This window comes from Chionomys nivalis, chromosome 19 (assembly GCF_950005125.1).
Source record: "Chionomys nivalis chromosome 19, mChiNiv1.1, whole genome shotgun sequence".
NCBI classification, from domain to species: domain Eukaryota; kingdom Metazoa; phylum Chordata; class Mammalia; order Rodentia; family Cricetidae; genus Chionomys; species Chionomys nivalis.
Genome location: NC_080104.1, coordinates 63,840,137 through 63,855,985, shown reverse-complemented (window position 1 = coordinate 63,855,985; position 15,849 = coordinate 63,840,137). Strand labels below are relative to the sequence as shown.

The 15,849-nt window shown below is 43.7% G+C and overlaps 1 long non-coding RNA gene across 1 annotated transcript in view; it reads right to left on the bottom strand.

Annotated features, from left to right (window-relative positions):
- Positions 1 to 5,680: 5,680 nt before the first annotated feature.
- The window catches only part of LOC130862446 (uncharacterized), a 49,311-nt gene continuing 39,142 nt past the window's right edge, over positions 5,681 to 15,849 (bottom strand). The window contains exon 4 of the long non-coding RNA XR_009055636.1: positions 5,681 to 5,848. This is a non-coding gene — a long non-coding RNA (uncharacterized LOC130862446). The remainder of the gene's footprint in view (positions 5,849 to 15,849) is intronic.

The following is a 15,849-nucleotide window of genomic DNA, read 5'->3' as shown; positions in this document are numbered from 1 at the left end:
GCTCGATGCACAAGGCACAGGATACAAAGCACAGGCCAAAGCTAAGATAGGGAGGGAGGGGTGTCGCAGTCACCAGGGGAAAGGAGGGATCATAAAACCAAATGTTTTATGAGGGGGGAAATACTGAGATGGGGCAGGTTAAGAGCCATTGACTGCTCTTCCAAAGGTCCTGACTTCAATTACTGGCAACCACAAGGTGGCGCACAACCTACGGTAATTATCTCTGGCGCCCTCCTCTGGCCTACAGTCATACACACTGACAGACTTTTGCAAACAAAATAAGTAAATGAAGAAATAAGCACATAAATAAATTTAATCTAAAAGAATTTTTGCAACCCACCACATGAGCCTTATGAGACCACCATGGATCAAAGTTAGAATATAACAACAGTTCTAATCCCTTGAAAACGACAAACTTATAGAAACCGAACAGTCGACAACTAAACTACCCGTGGGTCAGGGAAAAATTAAAAAAATAAAAAGTCTTCATGGAATACAACTAAAATAAAGACACAACATAAACAAACTGAAAACAGCTCTAAGAGGTAAGTTCATAGCAATAAATGGCCACATTACAAAAATTGAGGAAGTGTGCTTTCTCCCTTCAAACATGCTCCAGTTATCCTCACCATGCATCTATTTCCTGTGCTGAAAATTAACCGCATTTTCCTCCTGCCTAGACAATCAGAGTTGTACTGAAACACATGATGGTGGAGCCATGATTGCCACAAGGGAAGTGAAGTGCCCATTGGGGGGGGGCAGCATAGGGAGGAGGCGGAGCTCTGGGTACCAGCTGAAGCAGCCATCGAGACAGTACCAGGATCAGGGAAACCAGGATGGGGCGAGCGGCGGGGAGGAGGGGTGAAGGGGGCTTCAAGGAGCTAGCCAAGAGGATTCCTGGGACTGGGTGCTCTCAGGGCCAAATGCCTGCTGGCACATGACCTGCCACCACTGCTCAGGCCACCACTCTGGGACCAGCAGCACACAGGGCCTGCTGTCTACGGAGGCATGCCCACTACCAACATTTTGGGACATAAAGCATTTCTGCTCCCTATTGCCGCCAGGGATGCTGAATCAGTTTTTAAAAAATTATTTTAAAAAGGGGGGTTGCATAACTTTTAAAGGTACTGGAGAGACCAGTAGTCTCCAAGTTTGGTGATATATCTCAACATGCGACAACATAAGCACTAGAGGCACCATGCAGACACAGCCCAGGCAGTGAAGTTATTCAGAGGCCTACAGGAGAATGTTGCAAGGATCACTTAGGACTTCTTGGAAACTACATCACTAAACTTTATGATTGTCCACAGGCTCCCGCCCAGCCAGGGAAGGACACACCACACCAGCCACAAGTCTCAGGAAACCACTCCACCGAGTTTGGGAACAGGGAAGCCCCACCTCACCCACCAAGCACAGCCACTCCTCTACACATGGAGATAGCAGCAAAATGCACCAAGGCAGGACACTCTTCCCCACTTGGTGACTTTGGCCCCTCACTCACCTTAGCCCACCACTCCTCCCATCTATGGAGAGCAAACGCTAATCATGGTGCAGCTGCCGAGCTGATAACTCTCTTACAAGAGGCATTGCTAAACTGGAAGCATGGCTCCTGGAAGAACACTACTAGAGGCTATGATTTAGAAGTGAGGTAAGAGTGACAGAACCAGTTGAGCAGAAACGGACATAGCACAGCATTCCCAGCACTGTCTGCTAATCTAAAGACAGACCTCTCACAGATTGAATGGAGGTTTTAGGCAAATACAACAGAAAGGGTCTTGCTAATGTAAAACTGTATTAGGTTTTAAAAGGAAGCATACAAATTCAGAAAGGAGCTAATCAGACAATGTTGTACAAGAGGAATATTGGGTAAATCAAGAACATTCTAAACAAAGTCTACATTGGAATTGGAAATAATAACCATAGTTTACAACCTTCTGTGAAAAGTCTTGGGTTGAGAATCTGAAACAACCCTCACTATTCATTTTTACCAGCTCTCTCAGGATTATTCCTGATTGCTCTATACATCAGGGCCTTAGAAAAACCTCCCAAGGCATGGGCAGATAATCCAACATCATACAAGAAAAAGTTCCAAACTTAAAGGATAGCACTCCAAAGATAGAAGAAGCTTACATAACACAAAATTACTTCAATGTGAACCTTAAACAGTTGTTTCAGACCTTCCAGCTACTGTTATTTCTTCCAGAGAGCCCTCATGCTCTAGAGCCCTCGCTGCAAAAAGAGATGATCTACTGCTATGGTTATGCAGCCCATTAGACCTCCTTGTATTTTCAGGTAAACCCAGACACACTGATGCCCAATCACAAAACAATAGAGAATAACTTCTGCTTCCTGACAAATGGATTGTAGCAAAATATATAGATTCTGCTCTATCGACCTGCCAAATACCATAAAAACCTAAGAAACATCTGTAGCGCAGAAACTCCCTTTGTCCCCTGGAACTAAACATCAATGAATTACACCATTGCAGCTAGCTAGTGGCAGCAGAAAGTTAGAAACATTTTAATCATGTATTGCTAAAAGACAATCAACATCACCGTAGTTATACTAGCTTTTAAACTATTTGAGACATTTATCAGACAAACTTGAAAGTATACTGTAATATTCATAACTTATAGAAATCAGATCATTTTAAATTGGTCTTTCCATGGCACACCAAAAGCATGGCTCTGTATGTACACTGGACAGTGATATTACAAGCACAATATCACACCATGCCAGGGCTGCAGAGTCTCCCTCTCCACGGGAAATCCATACACAGAGAAGCTCAAAAGACAAACGTGGGTCACATTTAGAACTGTTGTTAAAGGTTAATAGGCCATGAATTAGAAGATAATAAGGGGTCATGGTAAAGATTGGGGACAGGAATTAGAATGTGAATATGATAGTTATAATCTCAAAGAAATATTTTGAAAAGTTAAAACAGGATTCATGGCCATGTGCTTCAGAAACCAGAGATTTATATTAGAGCACATCAAAGATTTCTCAAACCTTTCATTTCCAGATGTATATTTAAAACCAGTACAATATAAGTCATGTTGGGCAAGGCCACATATTACTCAGATCTATTTTGGTTGAACTACTATAATTATAGTAATTTGGTTTCATGAGAAGATTAGTTCTTTATTCAGAATCTTGATTGTCCTGGCCTGTGGTCAACAAGAAATGGCCACCGGGACATTTATGGAGCATCTAAAATTGGATTACCGAATCCCTAATTAGGTAATTAGTAAATAGCTAAGCATTGTTAATCTCAAATACTATTGAAGTAGGAAAGGTCTCAACCACTAAAAGACTGAGATACTGGAGGTCACTCACTAGATGGTCTATTTTTCCTTCTCACAGACCAGTCAAATCCCTGTCCTAAAGGAGTTTCCGGACTATCTACCCAGGACTGGGCAGCAGAGGCAGGATGGAGTATTTAAAGAAATTTTCAATTAAACAGGATGAGGCAACAATATTATAAGCTCATAGTCTCCCATACCAATATGGCAGAGCCTCCCCTTCACCCAGGGAATACACACTCAACAAAGCTCAGAGGCCAAGGGCCACTACACGGATCACCACACAAAATAACAGAACCTGTCCGGATCATGGTCCATTCCTTTCCCAGCAGCTAATAGCTCAGCGAACCTGCTCTTCCTGGGCTGGTGACAGTGGCCACTACATTTAACATTGCATGGCTTTGTGGTCCTCCTTACAGCTACCTTCAGCAGAACAAGAGAATCCTGAAAAGAACCTGTGAACTACCTCCTACCGATGCTCCTGATTGCCAAGTACAGTCTTTCATCAGCTAGAACCACCCATTGTGCTTCAAGACAATAGCAGATCAAATGTCTCAGAGAGCAAAAACCCTCCAGGTTTGCCTTTTCACAATATGGTGAGACAATATGGTGAGACAATCTGGTGAGAAAAGACCCTAATTTGTAGTTTAATAAAATCTTCTAATCTGCCAGAGCACTTCCTGTTCCTCCTCCAAGAAAAATAGCCCTATGTGTACACATTCCATTACACAATGTCCAGTGTAGCCAACCCTTTACTTCATAGCTGGGAGGTCCTGCAACCAAACACAGGTCACATTCAAGCAGTAATTGTTAAAAAGAGGCAATGGATTAGAAAACAATAAAGGGTCCATGGGAACAAATGGAAGCAAGAGACAGAGAGTGAAAATAATGTAATTACAATAACAAAAGAATACGGTTAAAAGGTTCAATCAAGCTTCATAGTCATGTGCTCCAGAGACTAGGGATCTGTATAGTCATGTGCTCCAGAGACTAGGGATCTGTATTAGAGCACACCAAGTACAACTCACATCATTTCTCTCAGGATATACAGTCATGTTAGGCAGGACCACACCCTTTTACCTAGTTCTTCAAGTTTGCTTGAACTACGGTAACTACAGTAATTTGGTTTAATCATAAGTTTTTATAGAGATTGTTGAATGCAAAGTTTGTGGTGAGTCACTACTCATTGCTAATGTCAAATACTGTCCCCGCAGGAAATCTTTCACACTCTTTCCTGCCTTTCCATTTTTCCATTGTGACTATGTTTGCTTTACAGTTGGTCAGTGAACTACATTATTCCATCGATCCTACTTCACTCGTAAATTGACAATAAAATCTAGAGAAATTGGAGGGTACTCATTCACTGATCTATTTCTCCTTTCCACAGACCAGTAAAGGTCCATCCTGGTTGGAGTTGCAGGACTATCTTTCCAGAACTGGGTAACAGAGTTAGGATTAGGTGTTCAAAGAAATTGCCAATTACATAGTGCGAAGTAAGCATGAGCTACAGGCGACACTCCTATAAACCAGTTGTTGTCGATCTTCCTAATGTTTTGACCATTTAAAACAGTTCCTCATGATGTTTTGAACCCCAACTAAAAAATTATTTTCACTGCTACTTCATAACTATATTTTTGCTACTGCTATGAATTATAAAATATCTGTGCCTTCTGATGGTCTTAGGCAAGTCCTGTGATAGGATCATTTGATCCCCCATAGGAAGCTGTGGCCACAAAAGTTAAGAAACCCTGCTCTAAACTGATATAAATACACAAACAGCACCTAAGAAAAAAATGGAATGAAATTCTTAAACTAGAAATCATTGAAAAATCTAGCAATAATGCACCTAAATAAAATGAATGGTAAAAATGAGAGCAATAATTGATGCTTTAAAATGATAAAAGAAATAGTAGAACACTTATCTATCCAAAATTTGAAATGGAGTAGTTCCTTCCCTGAGAGAAATAATGACATTAATAAGAGACTGTATGACTTTGTTCCACTAAACAGCACTGAATCATGTCATTGTGGCTGGTGATAGCAAAAAATTAGAAGCGTTCTAATTATGTATTGCTAAAAGACAATAAACATCACCATAATACTACCAGCTTTGAAACTATTTGAAACATTTATAAGACAAAGTTAAAACTGAAGGGAATATTCAAAAATTATAAAAACCACAACATCAATTTTCAAATCTCTCTTCCAACTGCTCACAAAGAGCATGACTCTGTTTGTACACTGTACTGTTGTATTAAAATCATAGTATCCTACCATGCCAGGCCTGCACAGTCTTCCCTTCCGCTCCCCACAGGAAGCCAGGACACCATGGACTTGTGCTATATCCCCCACCCAGCACCATCAGCACGTACCTGAAGCCTCTCTGGCAAGGGCCCAGGCCCCAGGTGGTGGAGTCATGGTCGCTGTCTGGGCAGAGTCTGTGGACACAGGGGCGCACTGTGGCCCTCTGTGCCATCTAAGCATCTTCCTGCAGCCTCTAGCGCAGCATCTCGGGGTCCTGGGGCGTCCTGAGTCCGGTCAGGGGCCTGCGGAGGGGACGGGGGAGACGTGGGGTCAGCGTCTGGGCCGGGCAGAGGGGCCTGGCGGACTCTGGCCAGAGTATGGAGCCTCCCGAGTGTCCTGTGTCCGCCATGGGTGGGCGGGGAGCAAGAGCCAGAGACCGTGGAAGTCTGTCTGGACCTCGGCCGAGCGGCTGGCTCAATCCCTCCCCCCTCCCTCCTCGCTCCCCTGCATGGCCGCCAGCCCTGGTTACTCCGGGAAGCTGCGCGGCTCGCTCCTCCTCCCTGCACCACCCACGCCCCACTCACAACCACCCACCCACGCACCACACCGCGCACCAGCACAGGAACCCCGGTTCCGGTCACTGTTCGGAACTAGCGGGAAGCGGCCACAGAGCTCCACACCCTCCCCCTCTCCCATGCTCTGAACCGGACCCTCGGATACACCCGCCGCTATCGCGGCTCCACAAGCGGCAGATGCAGGCTATCGCGGCTCCACAAGCCGCAGATGCAGGCGGCAAGGGGAGGGGGGGGGGAGAGCGGAAGTTTTTCTTTTTTTCTCCTTTCTCTGCTTCTCCCGCGCAGGTGGAAAGCAGGAAGAAAGGAAGTAAGGAGGCCGGGATTCCAGCCGGGGGATCCTGGGAGACCGAGTCCGTCCCAGGCTGGCAAAATGGCCGCCGAGAGGATTCATGGGAGATGTAGTCCAGGACCGGGAACCAGAGACCCGCGGGTAACCCACAATAGGGCCCAGACCAACCAGGCACACCGAGTCCCCAAGGACCCCGTGTGCTGAGTCACCGCGGCCCCACCCCGGCCCTGGCAACGCAACACCCCCGGCGCCGAACAACACATCCATGCACGTGGAGAGTAGTGCATCTGCCCACCAGATTTAAAAGACCACATTTACCAGAATCACGCAGAGTTCCATGAAAAGAACACGAATGCGCAGTAGACCTCACTCTGCAAGTCGTGTCTATCCCTGTCTCTATCTTTGGCCAGCTGGCCACGTGTCTCCCTGCCTGAGACCAGCCACTACTAGGGGATCAAGATCAAATATCTCAGAGAGCAAAAGTCCTCCAGGTTTGTCCTATGGTGAGATAAGACGCTACTTTGTAGCCTAATAAAATCTTCTATTCTCAAAGAACACTTCCTGTTCTTCATCCAAAGCACAGGGTCCTGTGCATATACACACTATTATACACTCAATGTACAGTGTAGCGAACCCTTTAATGCATAGCTGGGAGGTACTGCAACCAAACACAGGTCGCATTCAAACAATAACGGTTAAAGAGGCTATGGAGTAGTTCTCTCTATTTCGGAGTGCACACAGGTTTTGTCTCGCCTCTCTTCTCTCTGCACCTCTCTCATGTAATAAATAATTTCTCAGTATATATATAACATATCAGCATATATAGCACAATATCCTACCATATCAGGACTGAAGAGTCTCCCTCTCCCAAGGAAATGCGTACAGAGGGAAGCTCAAAGTATGATGTAGTTATAATCTCAAAAAATTATTGTGAAATTTGAAGCAGGCTTTATAACCATGTGTTACAGAAACTATGGGAAATTCTTATACCATTTATTTTATTATCAATCATGAAATATTAATTCACAGTTTAACAGTGGAGTGCAACTCTACAAAGGAGAAACCATTTACGAGCTCCACAAAGTTAACTACAGAGGCAACATAAACCTGAATGATAAAAGTGTTATGGTATTCAACCTCACTCTGCAAGTCACGTCTGTTTTCCTTCTGGGACACTACATCTCCCAGAAGGCCGCTGTGCGTATAGGCCATAATGTTCCGCCGAACCTGGGAAGACCACATTTCCCAGAATGACACAACGTTTGTGAAAAGGGCCAAGCATGTGCAGAGTAGAGCGTCTGCCAGCCTGATCTAAAAGACCACATTTCCCAGAAGCACCCAGAGTTAGACAAAGAGGCCATGCGTGTGGAGGGTAGTGCATCTTCCCGCCAGATTTAAAAGACCACATTTCCCAGAATCACGCAGATTTACAGGAAAAGGCCATGCATGGGCAGACTCTACTAGTCGCATCTATCCCTTTCTCTATCTTTGGCCACCCGGCCACATGTCTCCCTGCCTGAGACCAGACACTACTAGAGAACCAGCAACCATTCATAGTGGAAACACTTAAAGTAATCAATAAGATTATAAAAAATCAGTACACAAACTGACTTCTGGCGGGAAAGTGGTGGTGTACATCTTTAATCCCATCATTTGGGAGGCAGACACAGGCAGATCTCTGTGGGGTCAAAGACAGAGAAGCCCAAAACTTAAAAAAAAACGTACATCAAAGGTATAACAATCATGAATGTGAAAAATATTTAAGATAGATATTTAGAAAATTATTTAGAAAACTAGAATACTTAAATTATACTTTGTGTTAGGAATATTTCCTAACTGAGTTCTTTGAAGACGCAAAGATTCGCAATAAAGCAAAATGTAAAAGATTTTTTGTAAGAGGCTTACAAGGGCAAACACAGGCCTGGCTTTGAACTGTAAGTGCCCATTTAGAGTATTTGACGAACCACGTGGCCTAAGTCCATTACAGAGCATCCTCAAAAGCGACGATTAGGTAAAAAAAAGATCTCGGAGATTGAAAGCCCAGCATCACGATTCAAACAGATCTCCACCTCAGCCAACCCAGATCCTATAGGATTGACCACAACCTGAATGGAATTCCCAGCGCTAGCTCACAACTTCAAATGGAAATCCGAAAACTACAAAAATAATTATGAATGTGTCCCCCCAAACCCTATAGCACAGACAAGAAAAGGAACTCACCCAGACTAAGCCGCTGTAGCCCAGAAGCCGGTATTGAACATGGCATACACAGCTGAAATTGCAGGCTAGGTGCCTTTCAACACGAGGCCTGCCACGTGGAAAGGACTTGCCCTAGCTTGGTGGGAAACTCCAAATATTAGGAATATTTCCTAAATGAGCTCTCTGACAACACAAAAATTACCCATCAAGCCAAATCAAAACCATACAAATTAAGAAAGATCCAGGTTTAAAGGTAGATATGGGCTCTCAAGTGTCCCTGAGGGGGAAACAGGAAGCCTCAGGAATGAGGCCCAGTAGAAAAGAAAGGGAGACCACGTGTTTCCGTTCGAGGGGAGGGGGTGGAATGGGGGAATGACTTAAGTACCCTAGGGAGGGGTTAGGACCTGGCATTCTGGGATTTGAAGTACATAAAAAACGTGGTGGCTGGGATAGATGCTAAGGACTGGGGCCTAGGCTCCCAACATAACACTTTGGGTGACTTATTGTCTCCTAAGAACTAGTAAATCATTACATCATTAATTCTATTATCAATTCTACTCTTCCACATCACAGTTTAGGAGCGGAGTGCTACTCTACACAGGGGAAACCTTTTACAAGCCACACAAAATTAACTACACATGAATCCTAAACATAAATGTTAAAAGTGCAGAACTTCTTAAGACCCGGGAGAGACCTCAAGTCTCCGAGTTTGGCTCTGTGTATGTCATTTTTTTTTATTTGGTTTTTCAAGACAGGGTTTCTCTGAGGCTTTGGAGCCTGTCCTGAAACCAGCTCTGTAGACCAGGCTGATCTCGAACTCAGAGATCCGCCTGCGTCTGCCTCCCGAGTGCTGGGATTAAAGGCGTGCTCTACCATCGCCCGGCAATTTTTTATTTATTTATTATGTGTGCAATATTCTGTCTGTGTGTATGCCTGCAGGCCAGCAGAGGGCACCAGACCCCATTACAGATGGTTGTGAGCCACCATGTGGTTGCTGGGAATTGAACTCAGGACATTTGGATGAGCAGGCAATAAATACTCTTAACCTATGAGCCATCTCTCCAGCCCATGTATGTCATTTTTTTAAGAGTCGGGTGGAGGCCCCACAAAAAGAAAAAACAACAACAGGTTTTATACTCACAGCTTCATGGCATGAAATCTCACAATCTCTTCACTGGGTTTCTGACTCTGCCAATCATGGATAACAGTAAAATACTGACTTGTAACCACAAACTAAGAGCCCAATACCTTAAATTTTGATTTTTTCTTATTTCCAGGACCAGCCCATGATGAGTGTGGTCCTGAAAATTTTAACTTCTTAATTGATAGACACTAACACACTTGCACCAGAGGCATAGCAGGTTTTGTATAAAGTTCCTTCCTAGGAGGAGGAATCACTGTGCTTACTCCTTACATAAATTGAAGGTTTATGTGGATAGTCTTTCTCCTGGAGCATCTTGCCAGACTTACATTCCATGGCAAGGCCCTTCTCTATAATAGTAATAAACTCCTTGAAAATCCCTGCTTATCCTAGTAATTGTTTGCCAACTCAAACTAACTTTTCATTTTAACTTATTTCTTTTTACTGTAGACCTGAATGAATCATCAGTAATAAACATCCAATAAATCCAATATTTCAATAGGAAGGAGAATGTGGATATGACATAATATCCAAAAAATTTTTTTGAGAAAAAATTATATTTTTGAGAAAAAGTTCAGGCATGAGCAGAGTAGAGCTTCTGCCCGCCTGATCTAAAAGACCACATTTCCCAGAAGCACCCAGAGTTAGACAAAGAGGCCATGCATGTGGAGAGTAGTGCATCTGACCACCTGATTTAAGGGACCACATTTACAAGAATCACCCAGAGTTACTCTAAAAGGACACACATGCTCAGTAGACCTCATTAGGCAAGTGAGGTCTATCCCTGTCTCTATCTTTAGCCAGCCTGCCATGTGTATCCCTGCCTGGGACCAGCCACTACCAGGGAACCGGCAGCCATCTATGCCTGAGAATGGCTGCTATCGGGGCCCACTGCCTGACACCACATGGCCTGACACCACCACTCAGGGACTGTCAGCCATTTTTTCCTGGGACTGGATGCTCCCAAGGACCTCTGCCTGCCACCACATGTCCTGCCACAACCGCTCAGGCCACCACTCTGGGAGCAGCAGCCATTTCTGCCTATGACTGGCTGTCATAGGGCCCGCTGTCTGCCACCACATGGCCTGCTACCACCATTTTGGGAACTACAGCTGCACACTGCCGCAAGGAATCTTGCAACATTTTTTTAAAAATTTTTAAAAAAGCAAAGAACTTCTGAAAGTACTGGAGAGACCAGTAGTCTCTGAGTCTGGCAAATTTGGTAATAGCTCTCCCCGTACGACAACAGAAGCGTGACAACATAAGGCACCACCGTTCATGTAATCTTAGAATAGCCTTATTCTTGCCAGTCAGACAATAATTGGGGATTGATGAGGAGACTAAAGAGCTTTACATTCCTGGGGAGACTGCAAAATGGGGGCTGTAGAATACTGTCACTGACAGTGACATGAGAAGTATAGACCCAGCAAACATTCAATCACCATCAATGGAAAAGATGAGATATTCCATGACAAAACCACATTTAAACAACACATAGCCACAAACACAGACTTACAGAAAAAGCTAGAAGGAAAACCCAAAACCAAGAAAGATAACAAAACCCAAAAAATCTCATAAAACAGATAAACTCGCATCAGCAAAACCAACCTGCAAAGACATTGTGTCCAAAAAACAAAAAGTTTTTCAAAGATTAACAGCAACAAAAAAATAAAAATAAGCAAATAAAGAACCATAAAATTAATTTTGGGAAACGTAATAACTCAAAACAAATATGCTGTGTAAAGTTGAAGAATAAAATGAAAACAATTAAATCACAATTTCCATAAATTTGTAACAGAAAAGCTGATTGCAAAGCTACATTCATAGTGGAAACAATAAGAGTGATCAATAAGATTATAAAAAAGTAGTAAACAGACTGACATTAAATGACTTATGGCAGGAAAGTAGCAGTGTACATCTTTAATCACAGTGCTTGTGAGACAGACACAGGCAGAAACAGAGAAACCCAAACATCAAACAACAAATTATATCAAGGCTATAATAATCGGGAATGTGAATAAAATTTAAGATAAATATTTAGAAAAATATTTAGAAAAAAATACTTAAATTCTACTTTGTGTTAGGAATATTTCCCAAGTGAGCTCTTTGACGAAGCCAAAATTACCAATCAAGCCCAATGTAAAAGATTTTTTTTTTTGTAAGAGGTTTACAGAGGAAAAAACAGACCTGGATTTTTTTTGGTAAGTGCCCAGTGTCCAGATAGGAACAGAACTCCGCCTCAGCCAACCTCTATCCCGCCAGACTGAACACAACCTGACTCGAATTCCCAGCATGAGCTCACGACTTCAATTAGAAAATCTAAAACGTAAAAAAATAAGTACAAATGGGTCCCCAAAAACCCTATAGCATAGACAAGAAAAGGAACTCACCAAGAAGCCGTTTTTAAGCATGGTGTAGAGACCTCAAAATGCAGACTAGGGGCCTTTCAACACGAGGGCTGCCACGTGGAAAAGACCTGCCCTAGCTAAGTGGAAACCACCAAATGTTAGGAACATTTCCTGAACAAACTTTCTGACGGCGCAAATTTCCCAATGAAGCAAAATAAAAACACTAAAAACTAAGAAATATCCAGGTTTAATGGGAGATCTATGCTCTCGGGTAGTCTCAAGAAAAGTACCCAAAAGCCAGGAAGCCACATGGAAGACAAACCCAGGTAAGAAGAAAGGGAAACCACGTGCTTCTCTTTTGGGGCATCAATTAAGTACCGGAGGGAGGAGTCAGGACCTGGCATGCTGGGATTTGACGTCCAGACCAAGCATGGTGGCTAGGATAGAAGCAAAAGAATTGGGGAATGCATGTAGCTCAAAAGAAAGAGGTAGGGAGTGTAGGCACGAAGGGGTAAGGGAGGGGCCAATGACTCATGGAATATTGTGATGACACTGGCTAAGGTGGGGGTGGACCTAGAGAACAAGAGACCAAAACACCGTGGAAAACCATATATATGAACGTTTGGATCATTTGTATCAGGCAGGCTCAATTTAAATGATTTTTTTAAGAGCCTTACAAGGGCAAAAAAAAGACCTGGCTTTGAACTGTATGTGGCCATTTAGAGAATTTGAACAACCACGTGGACTAAGTTCATTTCAGAGCATCCTCCAAAGTTGCTCTTAGGTAAAGAAGGGGTCGCAGAGATTGAATAACCGGTGTCCCAATACAAACAGATCTCCGCCGCAGCAAACCCAGATCCCGCAGGATTGGCCGCAACCTGACTATAATTCCCAGCGTGAGCACATGATTTCAAATGGAAATCAGAAAACGACAAAAATAAGTACGAATGGGTCCCCACAAACACTATAGCATAGAAAAGAAAAGGGACTCACCAGGACACAGCAGCTGTAGCCCAGAAGCGTTTTTAAACTTGGCATAGAGAGCTGAAACTGAAGACTAGGGGCCTTTCAATATGAGGCCTGCCACGTGGAAAAGACCTGCCCTAGCTAGGTGGGAACCTCAAAATGTTAGAAATATTTCCTAAGCGAGATCTCTGAGGAAGCAAAAATTGACAATCAAGCCAAATCAAAACCATACAAATTAACAAATATACAGGTTTAAAGAGAGATCTGTGCTCTCAGGTGGCCACAAGAGGGAAATGGGAAACCTCAGGAATGCAACACCTGGGAGGAAAAAAGGAAGACCACATGTTTCTCTTTGGGGAGTGGGGGTTGACTTAAGTATCCAGGGGAGGGGTCAGGACCTGGCATGCTGGGATTTGAAGTCAAGAACAGGCCTGTAACTGGGATAGATGCTAAGGTCTTGGGCCTAAGCTCCAAACATAAATCTTTCCAAAGCCACAGAGAAACCCTGTCTCGAAAAACAAAAAAAAAAACAAAAAAAAAGCAATTTTCAATTACATAGCATGAAAAAAAACCATTATAAGTTCATATTCTCCCATTATAGTATGGCAAAGCCTCACCCTCGCCCAGGGAATTCAAACTCAACAAAGATCAGAGGCCAAGGGCCACTACCCAGGTCACGACTCAAACTAACAGAACCTGTCTGGTTCATGGTCCATTGCTTTGTAAGCAGCTAATAACTCAGCCAACATTAACTTCCTGGTGATACCTTCAGCAGAAAAAGAGTATCCTTTAAAAACAAGTAAGGTACCGGTGATCCTAATTAGCAAGTACAGTCCTTCATTACCTAGGGTCACCCATCTGGGCTTCAAGACATTACCAATTAACAGACTGGGTGAACAGAGATCAAATATCTCAAAGAGCAAAAGTACCCAAGGTTTGTCCTTACACAATATGTGAGATAACACCCAAATTTGTAGTTTAATAAAATCTTTTATTCTCCAAGAGCACTTCCTGTTCTTCATCCAAGGCACAGGGTCCTATGCATATACACACTATTATACACTCAATGTCCAGTGTAGCGAACCCTTTAATTCATAGCTGGGAGGTACTGCAACCAAACACAGGTCACATTCAAACAATAACTGTTAAAAACAAGCCATGGAGTATCTCTCTCTGCTCTTTTGGGGTGCACACAGGTTTTGTCTCCCCCCCCTCTCTCTGCCCCTCTCTACTGTAATAAATATTCTCTCTGCATATATATCACATATCAGCGTATATAGCACAATATGCTACCATATCAGAACTGCAGAGTCTACCTCTAACCCAGGAAATCCATACACAGGGAGGCTCAAAGTATAATATAGTTATAATATCAAGAAATTACTGTGAAAAGTATGTGTTTCTATGGGAAATTCTTATACCATTAATTATATTATCAATCATACAATCTTAATTCACAGTTTAGCAGTGTAGTGCTACTCTACACAGGAGAAACCATTTACGAGCTACACAAAATTAACTACAGAGTAAACGTAAACCTAAATGATTAAAGTGTTATGGTATGCAACCTCACTCTGCAAGTCATGTCTGTTTTTCTTCTGGGGGACTACATCTCCCAGAAGGCCACTGTGCATAGAGGCCATAATGTTGCTCTTAACCTGGGAAGACCACATTTCCCAGAATCACAGTGATTGAGAAAAGGTTCACGCATGTGCAGAGTAGAGTAGAGCTTCTGCGCGCCTGATCTAAAAGACCACATTTCCCAGAAGCACCCAGACTTAGACAAAGAGGCCATGCATGTGGAGCATAGTCCATCTGCCCGCCTGATTTAAAGGACCACATTTCCCAGAATCACCCAGAGTTACTCGAAAAGGATATACATGTGCAGTAGACCTCACTAGGCAAGTCAGGTCTATCCCTGTCTCTATCTTTGGCCCACCTGCCACGTGTATCCCTGCCTGGGACCAGCCACTACCAGGGAACCAGCAGCCATCTATGTCTGAGAATGGCTGCTATCAGGGCCCACTGCCTGACACCACATGGCCTGACACCACCACTCAGGCCTGCACTCTGGGACTGTCAGCCATTTTTTCCTGGGACTGGCTGCTCCCAAGGACCTCTGCCTGCCATCACATGTCCTGCCACCACATGTCCTGCCACAACCACTCAGGCCACCACTCTAGGAGCAGCAGCCATTTATACCTATGACTGGCTGCTCCAAGGGCCCATTGTCTGCCACCACATGGGGCCTTTCAACACGAGGCCTGACACGTGTAAAAGACCTGCCCTAGCTTGGTGGGAACCTACAAATATTAGGAATATTTCAGAAATGAGCTCTATGACGACACAAAAATTCCCCATCAAGCCAAATCAAAACCACACAAATAAAGAAATATCCAGGTTTAAAGGTAGATATGGGCTCTCAGGTGTCCGCGAGGGGGAAACAGGAAGCCACAGGAATGCAACCCTGTGAGGAAGAAAGGGAGACCACGTGTTTCGGTTTGGGGGAGGGGGAATGACTTAAGTAACCTGGGGAGGGGTTAGGACCTGGCATGCTGGGATTTGAAGTCCAGAAAAGGCATGGTGGCTGGGATAGATGCTAAGGACTGGGGCCTAGGCTACCAACATAACACTTTGTGTGACTTATTGTCTCCTAAGAACTGGTAAATCATTACATTATATTTTGGTTGACCTACTGTAACTATAGCAATTTGGCTTTAGGACAACATCAGTTTTTTATCCAGATTCTTGATTATACTGGCATGTGGACAAGAAATGGCCACCC